This window comes from Mus musculus, chromosome 14 (genome assembly GCF_000001635.26).
Source record: "Mus musculus strain C57BL/6J chromosome 14, GRCm38.p6 C57BL/6J".
Lineage (NCBI taxonomy): Eukaryota > Metazoa > Chordata > Mammalia > Rodentia > Muridae > Mus > Mus musculus.
Genome location: NC_000080.6, coordinates 34,270,550 through 34,287,608, shown reverse-complemented (window position 1 = coordinate 34,287,608; position 17,059 = coordinate 34,270,550). Strand labels below are relative to the sequence as shown.

Genomic DNA, 17,059 nt, shown 5'->3' with positions numbered 1-17,059 from the left:
AGCAAGTTGGGGAGGGAAGGGTTTATTTGGCTTACACTTCCATATCAATATTCATCATTAAAGGAAATCAGGACAGGAACTCAAACAGGGCAAGAACCTGGAGGCACAAGCTTATGCAGAGGCCATAGAGGGGTGCTGCTTACTGGCTTGCTCAGCTTGCTTCCTTATAGAACCCAGGATTCCTTGCCCAGTGATGGAACCACCCACAATGGGTTGGGCCCTCCCTCATCAATCACTAATTAAGAAAATGCCTTACAGCTGGATCTTATGGAGACATTGTCTCGTTCGAGGTTCCCTCCTTTCAGATAACTAGTTTGTGTGTCAAGCTGACATAAGACTAGTCTTCATAGATCCTATTAGAGGCAATTGAACCTTTCCAGAGGGTAGGGTAGGCACCCTCAAAAGGCAGGGACACTGAGGGAGACCAGTGACATTCTAGGCTTTCAGTTCTGGAAGGCCAAAGCCCTCTACTCCATACTCTGGCACCTCACAGATAAGGACTCTGGCCAGGCAACAGGTAAGAGAAAGTTCTCTCTTTCACATCAGTCCTTCACCTCCTCAGAAGCCCATTCCGAAAGGCAGACTGGCGAGGAAAAGCAGGGCAGGAGTGAGCACCTTACTGAACTCTCCTGAGAACCAAAAGCCTGGCACCTGTGCTTAAAACAGCGCTGGCATATCATTTGCTTTTGGTTTTCTTTCTGTTTTTAGTAAGCTTTAATTTTGTAATAGTTTGAAGTTTATTGAAAAATTGTAAAAAAAAAAAAAAGAAAAGAAAAGAAAAGAAAAATTGTAAAGATGGTACAGAGTCCTCCTCTGACCCATACCCATATTTCTGTGTTACTTTAATAGGAATAGTTATACATATTTATTTATATATCTATTTTGTTATTAAATTACTGGCCTTTGTTATTGTGGGAAATAAGTTTCTGTATATAAGCTACCCATCACTGTATATAATAGCCATCATTGATCAAGACACTAAAATTAAAAAGTAGATGAGCCACAAGATGGTGGTGTAATCTCTTCAAAATATTGAAATAAAACTAAAAACTACCATCATATTATCAGTAAAAAAAGTTTTAATTTTTTTTGACTAACAATGATGCAATTGCCAGCAGATCTCATCTATTTAAAAATATTATCTGCACTGTATGTTTATGAGTTTTAGGACAGCCAAACCTATGTAGTAAGACTCTGTCTTAAAAAACCCAAAACAAAACAAAACAAAAACAAAAGCAAACCCAGACAAGCAAAAAGAAAACAGGTGGGGCAGATTTGTCCCATTAGAGGAAGAGAACAGGTAAACACTCATTCATTAGCATCCTTGGCAGGCCGCCTCATAGTCGGTAGTGAGACTGATGGTTTCTTCTACTGTTGTCTGCTGAAAGATGTACATGGTAGAGGAGCCCATTAGCTTGGCTCAAGAACTCTAGACAGTTTTCACTGGCCAGAGTAAGTTCAGAAGTTGACTATCAGTCTCCATTACAACCTCATGAAAAACATTAAGAGGCAGAGTTAATGAGAGAAGTTACCTGACACCATGATTGATATGAATTGTGCTTGTAAGGTAAAGTGTCATTGCACTGACTGGTTCATGTACTAGAGCCGTGCAGAAGAATAAGGTGAGGGAAACGCTGTTCTCTGTGTCTAGAAGTATTGACATGGTGTTTGGTTCTTCAGAAGCAGAGTATTGGAGGAGGAGTTGAATATAACTGAGTAAGTTAAATGGAAACTAGGAAGCTGGGTGGTAGTGGCACACACTTTTAATCCCAGCACTTGGGAGGCAGAAACAAGTGAGTCTCTGAGTTCCAGGACAGCTTGGTCTACAAGTTCCAGAACAGCCAAGGCGACACAGAGAAGTCTCTAAAATCCAAAGAGGGGACAGGGAGGAGAAAGGAAGATGGATTGGTCATTTTCTAATGAATAAGATTAATTGATTATATAAAGCAGTAGTTACAGCATGTTTTAAGTTTGTGGATGTGTGTGTGATATGTAGATGGTCTTTGACTTATTATAATTCAGCCTAGCATTTTTGCTTTTATGATGGTGTAAATATGATAAGCATTCAATAGAAATTGCACTTGATTCTAATTTCCCTGAGCTAGCAGTCTGTGATAGGATACTCTTCAGTGATGCTGGGCAGTAGCAGCTCCCAGTCAGCCATGCGATTATGAGAATAAACAACTGTGTCCACAGTACACAGTGTTGCTAAGCTAGGTTGTTCAGTAAGCTAGCGTGTGGAATACATTTTTATATGTAATGCTAGTTTATTTCTTAATGTTATCTGAGTCCATGCAGTTTTCCCCTTGATTCTCAGAACTGCCTTTTCACAGATGAGTCACATACAGCCCAAACATGATATTTGATTCATCTCTTAGTTATCTTATTTGGAGCAGTCTTCCCATATTTTTGTTATAGGCTAACTTAAAAGTTTTAACATTTATTTACTTATTTATGTTTTATTCCTTCCTCTGTGTGTATGTGTGTGTGTGAGTGTGAGAGAGAAAGAGAGAGAGATTAGATCAGAAGGTAACATGTAAAAGTCTATTCTCTGGTCTCATTGTGTGGGTCCCAAGGATCAAACTCAGGTTGTCAGGCTCAGTGGCAAACACTTTATTTTACCTTCTAACCCAGTGGTTATCAATCTTCCTAATGCTTTAACCCTTTAATACAGTTCCTCATGCCACTTCTTTATTAAAGAAACTAGGCCACTTGTCTTGTAGAACAGTCTTCTGAGTTTACTTCTATGTGATGTTGACAAGTTCTTTTATTCCTTGTATTGCCAGTAAAGTGAGTTGATAAAGTTAGCTTTTATTTTTTCTCTGAGAACTTTTATTATTTTGAGATGAGGTCTCCCGATGTGCTCAGATTGGCTGTGAACTCCTGGAATCATGCAGGCTTCCAAGCAGCTATGACTGTTATTTTATTTCTTTAAAGATTTATTTATTATTATATGTAAGTACACTGTAGCTGTCTTTGGACACACCAGAAGAGGGCGTCAGATCTCATTATGGATGGTTGTGATCCACCATGTGGTTGCTGGGATTTTAACTGAGGACCTTTAGAAGAGCAGTCAGTGCTCTTAACCGCTAAGCCATCTTTCCAGCCCGTGCTATGACTGTTATTGTGTGTGCCATCTTGCCCAGTTTTTAATCTGTCTGTCTATCTATCTATCTATCTATCTATCTATCTATCTATCTATCTATTTATCTATCTATCTATCATCTGTCTGTCTATCTGAGATATAGTCTCTCTCTATGTAGCCATAACTATCCTAGAACTTTTAACATGTAGACCAGGCTGGCCTTGAACTCAAGATCTCCCTCCTAGGATGACATTGCTTGGGTCACCATCCCAACTTTGTTTTTATTTTAAGTAATTCCACAACCCCAAGTCAGTGTTAGGTTTTGTATGAATGTTTAAGTAAGTACATTGTTTAAGTTTCATATTCCCTATTAGACAGTTGGCAGGCAACTTTTCAGCTGTGATTGTTAGCTGTTTTATAGGTACTAAATAATCTGAAATTGATTTTCTAAGCATATAATAATTCTTCTACTTAGAAAAATTTCCTTTTATGCTATTTTTATTTTTTAATAACAATTGAATTTGAATGTCAAGAAATCTGAAAGCCGTTAGTCTGTAGTCCTCCATCTTCCAAAGTCCTGAAGAAATAATACTTGGTTTGCCCAAGCTATAGTAACAAAATACTATGAACTGGGATGACTTTAGAAGTCTGAAATTAAGGTGTTGGTAGGGTGGTAAGGCAAGATTTGTTCCAGTATTAGGTGGTTTATTATTTTATTTTTCATTTTATTTATGTGTGAAGAGCTCAGAGGATAACTTTCATATGCTAATTTTCTCCTTTTACCATGTGTGTTCCTGGGGATCAAACTCAAGTCATTACACTTGGTGACAAATGCCGTTACTTATTGAGCCATCCTACTGGCCCAGATTTTCATTTGTTTTGAAACAGGGTCTTACACTATTTCCCAGAGTGACCTAGAACATACTATGCAGCACAGACCGCTTTTGAACTTGTGGAAGTCCTTCTGCCTCAGGCCCTTAATTGCTGGCATTATAGATGTGAGCCATCCAACCTTAGTTTAAGTGTATTTTTGATTTACTATATCTTCAATTTAGAGTTCATCAAGATACAGCCCTATTTGTAAACCAAGAATCATCTTCATCATCCTAGACATATACTGTCAAGAAAATCCAGGCGCTCTGATACATGCTTGCAATCTCAGCACTTGTGAGGCAGAGACATGCAAAGTTCTATGAGTTTAAGTTAAGCATGGTCTACATGTCAAGTTATAGGCCAGCCAGGGCTATGTACAAAAACCAAATAAGCTAAATGAAAACAGAGAGTTCAAGAGAGAAACATACAAACAAAAAACATTTAAAAACTATAATTCTTTAATTTGTAAATGACATTATTATACACATCAGAAATCTCATAGAACCTATAAAAGTCAATTTTATAAGTGAGTTTAGCATTTTAAACAGAAAAACTACACACACACACACACACACACACACACACACCACACAACACATACACACATATAATAGCAATGAAAAATTTGTAAGTTAATTAAAATTTAAAGTGTCACTGAAATACCAAATATTGGGGCTCGAGAGATGGCTCAGCGGTTAAGAGCACTGACTGCTCTTCCAGAGGTCCTGAGTTCAAATCCCAGCAACCACATGGTGGCTCACAACCATCTGTAATGGGATCCAATGCTCTCTTCTGGTGTGTCTGAAGACAGTGACAGTGTACTCACATACATTAAGTAAATAAATATATTTTAAAAAAAGAAATACCAAATATCTATAAATAAGTCTAAGTGTATTCCTCAACACTCAAAGTATAAAGCTTTCTCAGTTAAGTTTTAAAAAATAACGAGTAAAGGGTAAGCTAGTGCAGGATTAGAAGTCAGCATCGTTCACATGAGTTCCCTAGTGTTCCGTAGAGGTCGGGAACGTTTCATTAACACCTCTCAGTAGGCTTTTTTTGAAGAAATAGACAAACCAATTTTATAAATTTTTTGAAATGTAAAGGACTAACAAGAACTAAAATCATTTAAAGGATAGCATTTGGAGAACTTTGCTTTCCTGATACCAATATTTTCTTTATGCCATAGTAAATAAGATTGTGTGGTCTTGGGCTGGTGAGATGGCTCAGTGGGTAAGAGCACCCGACTGTTCTTCTGAAGGTCTGGAGTTCAAATCCCAGCAACCACATGGTGGCTCACAACCATCCGTAACAAGCTCTGACTCCCTCTTCTGGAGTGTCTGAAGACAGCTACAGTGTACTTACATATAATAATAAATAAATCTTAAAGAAAAAAAAAAGATTGTGTGGTCTTGACCAAAGAATAGCCATAGATCACAAACAGAGAGTTTAGAATAAACTTGCACATGTTGTTCCCATCCCATTGGCCAGTTCAGTCCACTGGGAGAAATAAAACTTCATATGGATATGGGTATGAGAAACAATGAGCTCACACTTCTGCTTACTCCATACACAGAAGCTACTGTAATAAAATGCAAAAGCAAAAGCCATAAAATCTCTTTATTGCATCTTGCTACATATAACAAGTTCCCCAAGATATAGTGGATTGAAGACTAATTTGTTACTTGATAGTTACTAGGTGAAGAACTCAGGAGGAGCTTTGCTAGATAAGGGTCTCCTTCGGGTTGCAGCCAAAATGTTAGGGAAGTGTAGTCATCTGAAGGCTGGACTTGGGTGGAGCGTTGTGATTCGTGTCCCATGGCTGTTGGCCTGCAGTCTTGGTTCATACAAGCTGTTAGCCGAACTCAGGTCTTTACCACTTGAATCTGTTGGTAGGTCTACCTGGAAGACAGCGTTGGCTTCCCTCAGGTGAATGATCTAAGAATCAGAACTAGGAGGAACAGAAAGGCCTTTAAAATTTTAAGGCTTAAACTCTTAGGCTCAGTGTATCTCTGGAGCATGGGATAAGAGGCTGGCTACCACACTTGTCTAGCACTGATGCAGCTGCCAGGGATCTCATGCACTCCATCTACTGACCCTCTCCACACCTCCTCACTGATTTCTTCTTGTTTTTGTTTTTTTTTCGAGACAGGGTTTCTCTGTGTAGCCCTGGCGGTCCTGGAACTCACTCTGTAGACCAGGCTGGCCTCAATCTCAGAGATCCGCCTGCCTCTGCCTCCCGAGTGCTGGGACTAAAGGCCTAAGATTAAAGGCATGTGCCGCCACTACCCGGCCCCGGTCTGATTTGTAACAGATGATTACTTTTATTTTCCCATCCAAGCTTTTACTTTATTTGTCCTCTCAGAAATCCTCATGTCACAGCAGACCAGGTCACTGCAGAACTTGTCACAGCAGATCACTCCTTTTGCTGTATCCTGCCTACACTCACTGGCCTTGGCAGTCTCCTGGAACTCTGCTCTGCTTTTACCTTCCTTTCACTGTTTTTTGGAGGTCTTTTTCTTCTCATAAAGGCCATGTCGTCTTGCAGGGCAGTGTTTAGGCTCATTCTTCTTGACACAATCTAAAGAATCATAGCTCATGCCAATGCCAGTTGTCTCGCCCCCACCAAAGTAGGTTCTGAGTTCAGATACAGAGATGATATATCATGTGGTTTTGTACATTTTGACCAACTTCCCAATTTTTTTTGTCTTTGGTACAGTTGCCTTCCCAGGGTGAAGGACATGAGTGAACCACCTGTTTCCCTTGAAGCTGAAGGTTAGGAACTTGTTAGTCTGTTACTGTGTCATTCATGATGGTGGCAGCCCCAGGCTACCAAGGAGGAGATATTAAAATAAAGAAAAAGGTGATTCCTTCAGTGATGAAGTTTCTTTGTCTACATCCCAGAGGTTCTGTTAGGTTGTCTCATTTTCAGTTAATTCTAGCATTTAATTTTTTCTCTGATTTCTTTTCTTTTCTTTTTGTTTTTTTTTTTTTTTCTTTTTTTGGGGGTGTGTGTGTTGAGACAGGGTTTCTCTGTGTAGCCCTGGCTGTATTTGTTAGAGGTTGCTTTGTAGCCCACAGTGTGGTCAGTTCTTGCGATGGTTCCATGCACCACTGAGAAGAATATGTATTCCCTGTCAGCTGAGTGGAATGCTCTGTAGCTCTGTTAAATCTAGTTACCCGTGGTGTGATTCAGCTCTGCTATTGCTTTGCTGATTTTATCTTGGAAGATGGATCTAGCTGTGGCTAGAAGTCGTCTTTTCAGTGTTTTTGAAATCAGGGCCTCCAATATTTGATGTATAAGTATTTATAATAGTTATGCCCTCCTAATGATTGCTCCCATTAATTAATTAATTAACTGATTAATTAATTAATTTATTATTTTTATCTCTTTTGAGAGTTATGGATTGAAGTCTTTCATAGATCTGACATTTCCTATACCAACTTGTCTATGGCTTCTATTTTCTTGGTAGTGTGATTTCTAACTGTTGACTCTTGGTTTTAATGTCTCTCACAGTCAAGTGAGTTTCTTAGAGACAACAAATTTCTGGGTCTTGTTTTCTAATCCATTGCTTTAGTCTGCCTTTTAATTGGTGCCTTAAGGCTTTTTATATTGGAGGTTATAAATGAGAGGTTTGCTGTTACTTAAGATTCTATTTACTGTTCTGGTTGGCTAGTTTCTCGGCAGCTCTTTTCCTCTTCTCCTGGTAGCCAGATGTCCGCTCTGTCGGTCATGATTGACTCGTTGCCAGTTTCCTGTGATTTGTGTTCATCTGTTGTTTTCATGAAATACACTATTTCTTACATCACTATGTATGGTATTCCTTTAAGAAGTTTCTAGAGCCATGTGAGGTGGATAATCCTAGAACTGGAGAAGCAGAGGCAGGTGGATCTCTGAGAGTTTAAGACCAGCCTGGTCTACAGAGTGAATATCAATTCCAAGCCAGCCAGAGCTACATAGTTGAAAAAAATTTCTTTTGCAGTTCTGGTAAATTGTCATGAATTGACTTAACTTGTGCTTGTATTAGAATATCTGTATGTAAACCCTTTTTTAGTTATGGCCATCTTGGTTGACAATTACATTCCGTGCTTTTCTGGCTTTTAGAGTTGCTGCTGACAATATCTTCTGATATTGTCTCTGTATTAGTTGATATTGGCCTTTGTGACCTTAGCATTGTTTCTTTGTTTTGTATTTTTTAGTCAGGTCTGTTTGGGGTTCTAATTGTTTCCTATATTTGATTGTTTCTTCTCTAGGTGTGGAATATTCTCTGCTGTAATTATATTGATACACCATTTGATTTGTGTCTCAGCTCCTTCTATTCCATGAATTCCTAGGGCTAGTCTTCCTAATATGTAGGTTTCTTGGAAGTTTTGGTCTTACTTTTCCTATTCATATGTCTGTGTGTTATTGTCTTGTGGATTGTCTCCATTTCTGAGGTCCGGTTTTCTACTTGGTCTCATGTATTGATAATACCATCTGCTATGCTTTTCATCTGACCCGTTGATTCTTTCATCACTTCAGTTTCTGTTTGGTTCTTTGTCAGCATCTCAGTATCCTTGCTAAACTTTTTCCCCATGCTTTAAAATTTTCTTCTAAGTTAGTGATTCTTTTATTTACTTTAGCAACTTTCTAGTTTATGTCTTCAGTTGATTATATGTTCTTGTTCAGGTTTCAAATTACATTTTTATCTGTTTATTTGAGTCCAACTATTCTCATCTTTAGAATTTAGAAATTGTTAATCTGTGTTGGTGTCTTAGTAGACTGTTTTCTGTCTTTCTCTACCTCCCTCCTCCCCTTTTTAAAAGTTTCTTTGCTGTAGATAATGTATCTGCCAGAGTGCATGTGTTCTATAATTTGTAGTTTTCCCTCCTAATTTTGCTTATTTTATTTTATGTGTGCCTTGCTGGTGAGTTGTCTTCATTTGGATTTATGTTTAGGGAAAGTGGACTATAGTAACAACATTTTGCAGAAGTCCCAGTGTGGGCTGCAGGAGAAGCTACTGTGAGCCTTGCTTATGCTTGGAGGCAGAGTCTAGGATCCTGGATGGAGAAAATACAGTTTATAGTTTTTGGGGATCCCCCTGCTCCCTGCTCCAGACTATAATATTTAAGTGGTGAAATGAAGATGTAAGGACTGAGAGAGTAAGAACGAGAAGGAGACTTTATAGGTTACAAGAATGAAAGACACTAGAGAAATTAGTAGGTATTAAATTGTAGAAAAGAAGAATTAAACAACTTCTGCATGACAGAAGAATCAGTCAACAGAGTGAGGAGACATTCCTCAGAATGTCTTTACTAGTTAGTTATACTTCAGGCATGGACTTAATATCTAGAATATATAAAATTTACAAAATTTCAACCCCCAAACCTCAAAACTGCCAGTTCATGGGCCAATGAATTTATGGTCAGTTCTCAAAAGAATAACTACAAATGGCCACTGATACTTTACGAAGTGCTCACCATCCTTAGCCAGCAGGGAAATAAAAACTGTTTTGGAATTTATTTCACCCTAGTCAGTGGCTGCCATGAAGAAAACAAATGGCAGCACATGCTTGGGAGGGTTGGGGAAGAGAACCTGACGCACTGTTGGTGGGAGTTGTAGCCCTGTGGAGGCACTGTTAGAACTTCCACTCTGACCCAGGTATACACAGCACTCCTGGACAGACATACGGAGATGTAGCTCAGCTAATGGAGTGATTGCCTAGCATGCATGAAGCCCTGGGTTCAATGCTGGTATTACATAAGCCTGGCATGGCATTTGCCCGTAATCCGAGCACTCTGTAGGTGGAGAAAGGAGGACCAGAAGGTTAGGCATCCTTTGCTACATAGCCAAGTTTAGGGCCAGCCTGGGATGAGTGAATCACTGTTTCAGCAACAACAACAACAAAGTTTCATATTTCACCCGAGACAGGTGTACTTCCATGTCTAGTGCTGCCTTCTCTTCTCTTCTCTTCTCTTCTCTTCTCTTCTCTTCTCTTCTCTTCTCTTCTCTTCTTTTCTTTTTTCTTTTTTTCCAGTGCAAAGTTATGGCATCAGCCTCAATATCCCAAGGTTCTTTTGTATGTATGTTGCTGGGAGGCATGTATGTATGTATGTATGTATGTATGTATGTATGTATGTATGTAGGCTGAAGGCAATCCTAAGCAATCTACCCCTGTGCTGTAGTCTAGCTTAGGTTAGATTTCTGCAGGAGATGGAGAGGTGATGAAAATTTGTTATATACACACTGTAGAATTTTATTCAGCTGTAAACAAAAGTGAAAATATGAAATCTGTAGGGAAATGGGTAGCCCTGGAAAATCTGTTAAAGGAAGTGACCTAGCCACAGATAAATACCTCTATGTTCTCTCATATACATATCCTAGTTTCTAGTAGTTATATGTATGTATCTGTGTGCAGGTGTAGGGAGTGCCAGAAAACTAGGGAGGGACCTGTGGGAAGGAGAAAAAAGTTTTTTTGGTTTTTTTGTTTTGTTTTGTTTTTTGTTTGGTTTTTCGAGACAGGGTTTCTCTGCATAGCCCTGGCTGTCCTGGAGCTCACTTTGTAGACCAGGCTGGCCTGGAACTCAGAAATCCGCCTGCCTCTGCCTCCTGAGTGCTGGGATTAAAGGCGTGGGCCACCACACACGGCGAGAAAAAAGGTTTAAAGGAGAGGAATGGTCAGGGTAACAGAACACACAGGACGTGAGGGTAGAAGGAAGACCACCAGGGCAGATGAGCCTGTGGGAGATGGGAGGGGGTATGTGTGGGTCAGAGTAAAGCACAAATGTTATAAAGAAATGGTTACTCGCCGGGTGTGGTGGCGCACACCTTTAATCCCAGCACTCAGGAGGCAGAGGCAGGCAAATTTCTGAGTTTGAGGCCAGCCTGGTCTACAAAGTGAGTTCCAGGACAGCCAGGGCTACACAGAGAAACCCTGTCTCGAACCCTCCCCCCCCCCAAAAAAAAAAAGGAAGAAGAAAGAAAGAAAGAAAGACATTGCTCTGTGTGCTAATTAAAACATGAACACAAGTTATGAATGGCAATGTAAAATGGATTTGGTTTTCTGGTTCTTACTGTTGTGAATTTGTCCTTTTTTGTATTTGTTAAGTGCATAAAACTATACTTGATGATGGAAATATAAACTTCAGTGTGAAGCTCCACAGCTTCTATTCCAAGTGGTTCCTCTAAGCCTGTAGAAGTTCATTGACCTGGATCATCTTTGGGCCTGTATAATTTCTAAGTATGATTTTTTTATTTGTAGAGTTTTTTATAAATAATTAAAGTTGAAAATCAAAAAATAAGAATGAAGCATTATTTTGTGTGACAAATTAAAAACATATGTTTAGGGTAGCATTAAGAATGTCTCAGAATATAATGAATTGGCATAAGATCAAAGCAGTAAAAAGTTTTAATTTTATCATTGCTACTGTGTAAAAATATGATAGGAACAAAAAATGTGAAGGAAATACAACTTGTTGGGTATGTCAGCAAGTTGTGTGAGTGTGGTTTTCTAGATTTAAGACCATAGAAGGCTCTCACAACACTGTGAGGTAGGAAATATTCTCAATTAACAAAGAATTCTCACTTGACAGATAAAAAGCTTAACATTATTATGAATATAAGAAATATATAGAAGTATAATAATAAAATGAACCAACCCCATGTAGCTGTCACCTGGCTTTAGCACTTGCTAGTTTCAGAGTAGGAGTGGTTTGAACTTATATACCTCCTGTCTTATTCCAAAACGGATGCTTTCAGTTATGGTCCCCTTACTTTTTTTTTTAATATTTATTTATTTCATTTATATGAGTACACTGTAGCTGTCTTCAGACACATCAAAAGAGGGCATCACACTCCATTACGGATGGTTGTGAGCCACCATGTGGTTGCTGGGATTTGAACTCAGGACCTCGGGGAGAGCAGTCCAGCCCCCCTCTTACATTGTTGTCCATTGATGTCATTGAGTAATCCTATAATTGCTTGAAATTTAGGGGAGTAGACACGAAAACATTCATAATGGCGATGATACTTATAATTGTGAGGTTTTCTGGTTATTCCTGGGGTAGAGAAAGTAGTTTCTTTTAACCGCACGGATTTTGTAAGAAACATTTTTCTTTTTAGTTGTAGTGTGGGCAAAGACAAAACCTGCTGATACGGTTCATCCTGTTTCATAAATCTTTGACCCATTCATCAGACTCTGCCCACTCTAAAGATAAAGGCTGTGGTGTGTTAGTCTTTCTGACTGGTGGCCTTCTGCAGATTGAGAAACTGAGTAATGATTAACTGTGGTAATGGATATGCACTTGCTGGTTTCACCTGGTATCTTAGTGAGCTTTAACCCTCTGAGGACAACCAGAACAGAGCCTAGAGTCGTTAAAACTCATCATTTATCCATGACTATTTATATGTAAGTTCTCTATGATAGGTATCTTATTACCACCTACCAGTCTTCACCACTGTCTACCCCCACTCACATACTCATCATTTCCACAACTTATACTCAGTAGCAGCACCCTTTGGTACAATTCTAAAAATTGTATTATTTGGTGTGTGTGTGTGTTTGTTTATGTGTGTGTATGTGTTCGTGTGCGCGCACATGTGTGTGTGTATGTATGTGTGTGTAGAGATAAAATGTATTCTTTGGCATATGGAGGTCAAAGGACAGCTTTCAAAAGTAGGTTCTTTCCTTCCATTGTGAGGTCCAGAGATTGAATTCAGGCCTTCATCAGGCTTGCTCAGTATGTACCTGTATGTATCTAATTGCCCTGTTATAATTTATCAGTTTTACACAGTCAAGGCCATTTTCTAACTAATTCCTAAAGAGTGGAAGTCCCACACTTAAGCTGCTTGTTGAGATAAATAAATGAAGGCATAGTGAAATGGCTGTCATAGGTAAGTAACCATGTCTTTTACATTAGTTGGATTCATTTCTGGATCTGGGGGCTGCCTCTGAAGTGTCAAGAGTGATTGTGTCACTCAGTTGAGTACCAACATCTACCCGAGTAGAAAGGAGGGGGATCTTTGAACTTTTATCTTCGATTCTTCTGTGATACTATCAAGTGTAGTAATGCTACAAATATGAATAGGTCTTAAGTTGAAGAAGGGTTACAAACTTGTAAGGCACAATTGAATATATAACGGTATGTGGGAATGAAATGAATAGGCTTGGATTCAGTTCTCTATAGTTGTGTGAAGTAACAAGACAGCCCAAGAAACAGCAGAATGGAAAAATAAAATCAGATCAGTGGAGGAGCTCATTGGGAAAGAGCAGTGTCCTGAAACTAAGGAACAGAGTGTCTCAGTGAGAGTACTATGAGTACCCATTTGGCAATTTGGACTTTGTTATTGTCTTAATAGAGATAGAAGTGAGTGTCAGATTTCAAGATACTGAGAAAATGCTAAGTGAGGACACAGAGCAGGGGAGTGTTTTACATTCTTTCTGTATATCTTGGAGATATGCGCGTGCATCTTACAGCCAGCATGGCCCTTAGGTAAGCCAACTAGGACTTTCTGGGTCCTGTATTGGGGAGTGGGGATGAATCTGGGCTCTACTTCCCTAAACATTATTCAGCAGTGTTCATCATATTTCTAAGAGCGTAGGAAAGATGCAGGTGCCAGGCAGGTCCTTGCTCATTGTGCTGCTTACACTTACACACCTCCTTTCTGCTGACACCTGCTTTGAATTCTGCAGCATTTCTCATCTCTCTTTGATGATCATCACTTTATCTTTCCCACTATACTGTAAACGCCTTCATTTCCCTTATTATTGTTGATTTTTCCATTGCTAGCATAATGCCTGACAAGTCATTTTGATTATTAAATAAATTAATACATATCTATTTTTTAAAACCCAAAATAATTTTATTTTGGTGATCTCACAGAATTAAAAATGTAGACTGTTTGAGGAAAGGGTTGATAAACAGTTACAAATGGCAATAAGGTGAGGACTGAAAATTGACGTTTGATGGATGTGTCTGTTGGAAGGTTCTCCATATTGAAGGCATTGTGGCAAAATTGTTGAAATAGGAGACAAATTTAAGTGGGCTGAAGGAAGGGGACAAAGAAGCAATGTAGAACTTTGTTTTTTCCTTTAACAGATTCTAGGCTAACGGGAAGAAACCATTAGAGAAGGATACCGCAAGGTCCAGGAGAGGAGAGTGGGTTACTTTTATGCCTTGATTTGCTATGTAAGTGTTCTCTTGCTCTCTTGATAGCATTTTGAAGGTTTTTGCAGTGCTATTTGGAGCCTCCTTGTGGTGAATCTAATAATGACATATAAATTTAAAAAAACTTAATTATTTTCATGAGGGTTAAATGAAGGTAGGCTTTGTGGTTGTGATAAGAATGCTTAGTTCTCTGGTTTCCAATGATTTATAATATGATACCTAAAATTGCTATAACTTTGTTTCTATAGTACTTTATTGCTATACATTTTAGCTATTTGAAAGTTGTAGTATATTTATTTTAAGCCCTAATACTTTTCTTAAACACATTTTAAAAAATTCATTTATATTTTTATTTGTATGTGTGTGAGTGTACGTGTATGTGTATGCACCAGAAGGTATGGGATTCCTAGGAGGATCCTATGGAGTTAGCACATGGTGAACCCGCTGATACCGGTGCAGGGAACCAAGCTTGGTTCCCCTAGAAGAGCACTATGCACTGTTAACCACTGAGCCGTCTCTCCAGGCCCTTAGCTGATAAATTTTAGTAGCTGCTATCACTGTACTCACCTTTCATAGTAAATATCAGCAATAGAATAATTGCTCTATATTCTGTTTGAAGACTGTGAAAAAAATGCCTGAATGACTGAGTAAAAAAGAACTGGCTTTATGAAAATAATACATATTAATCAGATATCATAAAAATTGAACATAGAAGTATTTAAAGCAATCCTATATAATCTAGGCCTTTTATGATCCCTTTGAGACAGAGTCTAGCTTTGTATTCCCAAGCTGGCCTCAAACTTATGAGCCTTGCTGCTTTTGATCTAAAATATTGGATTATAAATGTACGCTAGTATACCTAGGCAATCCTGATCCTTGATGCTTTGCTTTTCTGTATTTTAAATTTTAAATGCTTTTGAAGATTTTAACAAATATGCCTGTAATCATATCCAGCTCTTAAAAATGAAACTTCACCAATATAGTCGTTGCCTTATGAGTATCCTTACCACAGTCCCATTACTGCTTGCCAAGGTCAGCTTCAACCTTTGTTGTTTTACTTTGTGTGTTTATGTGTATGTGTATGAATGCACACATGTGCCTGAGTGTGTGTGTGTGTGTGTGTGTGTGTGTGTAAGTCAGAAGCCACTCTTCACATGCTGTTCTTAGGTAGCCATCCACCTTATTTTTTTTTTTTTTTTGGTTTTTCGAGACAGGGTTTCTCCGTGTAGCCCTGGCTGTCCTGGCACTCACTTTGTAGACCAGGATGGCCTCGAACTCAGAAATCCGCCTGCCTCTGCCTCCCAAGTGCTGGGATTAAAGGTGTGAGCCACCACGCCCGGCTTCCACCTTATTTTTTAAAAAGACATTTCTTGCATGCATGTGTGGATGGGGAGGGGGTGTCTTCGTGGCACCTGTGTGGAGGCCAGAGGACGACTTTGCAGTCATTTCTTTTCTTTCACCTCCACATGCTGTGTTAGTAACTTGTCTGTTGCTGTAGATAAAACACCTTGACCAAGGCAGCTTATAAAAGGAAGAGTTTATTTGGTCTTATGGTCTGGGAGAGGTGTGGCCTCAGGAATTGGAGGATCACATCTTAAACTACAAGTGCTAAGCAGCTCCTGAATGGCTATAAACTCTCAAAGCACTTCTTCCAGCAAGGTTTCATTGCCCCAAATAGCACCATGGACTGGGGACAGGAGCTCAAAACTGTAGCCTTTGGGGGACATTTCTCATTTACACTACCACACATTGGTTCAAGGATCAAGCTCAAGATGCCAGCTGCTGAGGCATCTCTCTAGCCCATGGGTGCCAGGGACTCAGCTCAGGCCCTCATACTCTGCCTCCTAGGTGCTGGGATTAAAGGTTTATGGATTCTTATTGTTAAATTTTCCACTAAGATTTATGTGTTTAGAAGATGCATCTATATTAACATGGATTTCTTCTTTGTATGTTTTTGTTGCAAATCCATTTTCTTCATGGACTGTTTTTGTATTTCTAGTGTATGCTTGGAAAGTCTGCTGTTGTCACTCCTGAAATTCTCTGCTTTAGTAGTGTTATGACAGTTACTCTTCAAAGTAGATGTGTTACATGAATGCTGGGACTCCAGGGGATGTACCAGAAATGGTGGAGGCTAGGCTAGCCTAGACAGTGACTTCCGGAACAACTTGGGCTGCAGGCTAAGACTCTGTCTTAAGATCAGTCAGTCCATCAGTCCATAAGACACCCAGACTCAGGATTTTCTCCTCCTCCTCCTCCTTTTTTTTTTTTTTAAGGTTTATTTTATTTATTATATGTAAGTACACTGTAGCTGTTTTTAGACAAGGGAATCAGGTCTTGTTACAGATGGTTGTGAGCCACCATGTGGTTGCTGGGATTTGAACTCAGGACCTCTGGAAGAGTAGTCAGTGCTCTTAACCACTGAGCCATCTCTCCAGCCCGACTCATGATTTTCTTATTCCTCCCTGCCTCATTCATTTATTCATTAATTCATCCATCCATCCATTCATTCATTTTCTCCCCCTCCCATTCCCTTTCCCTTTCCTTCCCTCCCTCCCACCTTCCTCCCTTCCCCCCCAACCCCCCTCTTTTTCCTGTGGTACTTGAGATCAAACTCAAAGAGTTGTTCATGGTAGGCAAGTGTTCCTCCACTAATTTATATCTCTAGTTCTTTGCTATTTCCAACACGCACAGGTAAGTTAATGGAATTGTCATGTGTGTCATTTATCTTGTTCAACCATTGTTAGCACACAGCCTGACTGAGATCTGATACCAGAGTGAAGAAGAGACAGTCTTGCATGGAAGTATCAGATTTCACTTGGCTGGAGTCAGCCCCTTTTTCTTTTAAGCAAGAGGACATGAGTTCAGATCCGTGGCCACTCATATAAAAGCTGCACATGGCCTGTGGGTAACCCTAGTGCTGTGAGAGCAGAGACGGACTGCTCCTGGGAGCTTACTGAC

At 39.4% G+C, this 17,059-nt stretch overlaps 1 protein-coding gene across 11 annotated transcripts in view; it reads left to right on the top strand.

The window, feature by feature from the left end:
* Shld2 (shieldin complex subunit 2) overlaps positions 1 to 17,059 on the top strand; it is a 73,704-nt gene that overhangs the window by 23,043 nt on the left and 33,602 nt on the right. For 3 of the 11 annotated variants that reach the window (NR_153399.1, XM_006519646.4, XM_011245216.3), the window contains exon 3: positions 14,033 to 14,122. The exons of 6 other annotated variants lie outside the window; for them this stretch is intronic. The gene's annotated coding sequence lies outside the window, so the exon portion shown is untranslated. Of the gene's footprint in view, positions 1 to 12,576; positions 13,427 to 14,032; positions 14,123 to 17,059 lie in introns of those variants that run through there. 2 more of the 11 variants (XM_006519645.4, XM_006519648.4) reach the window with 2 other exon arrangements.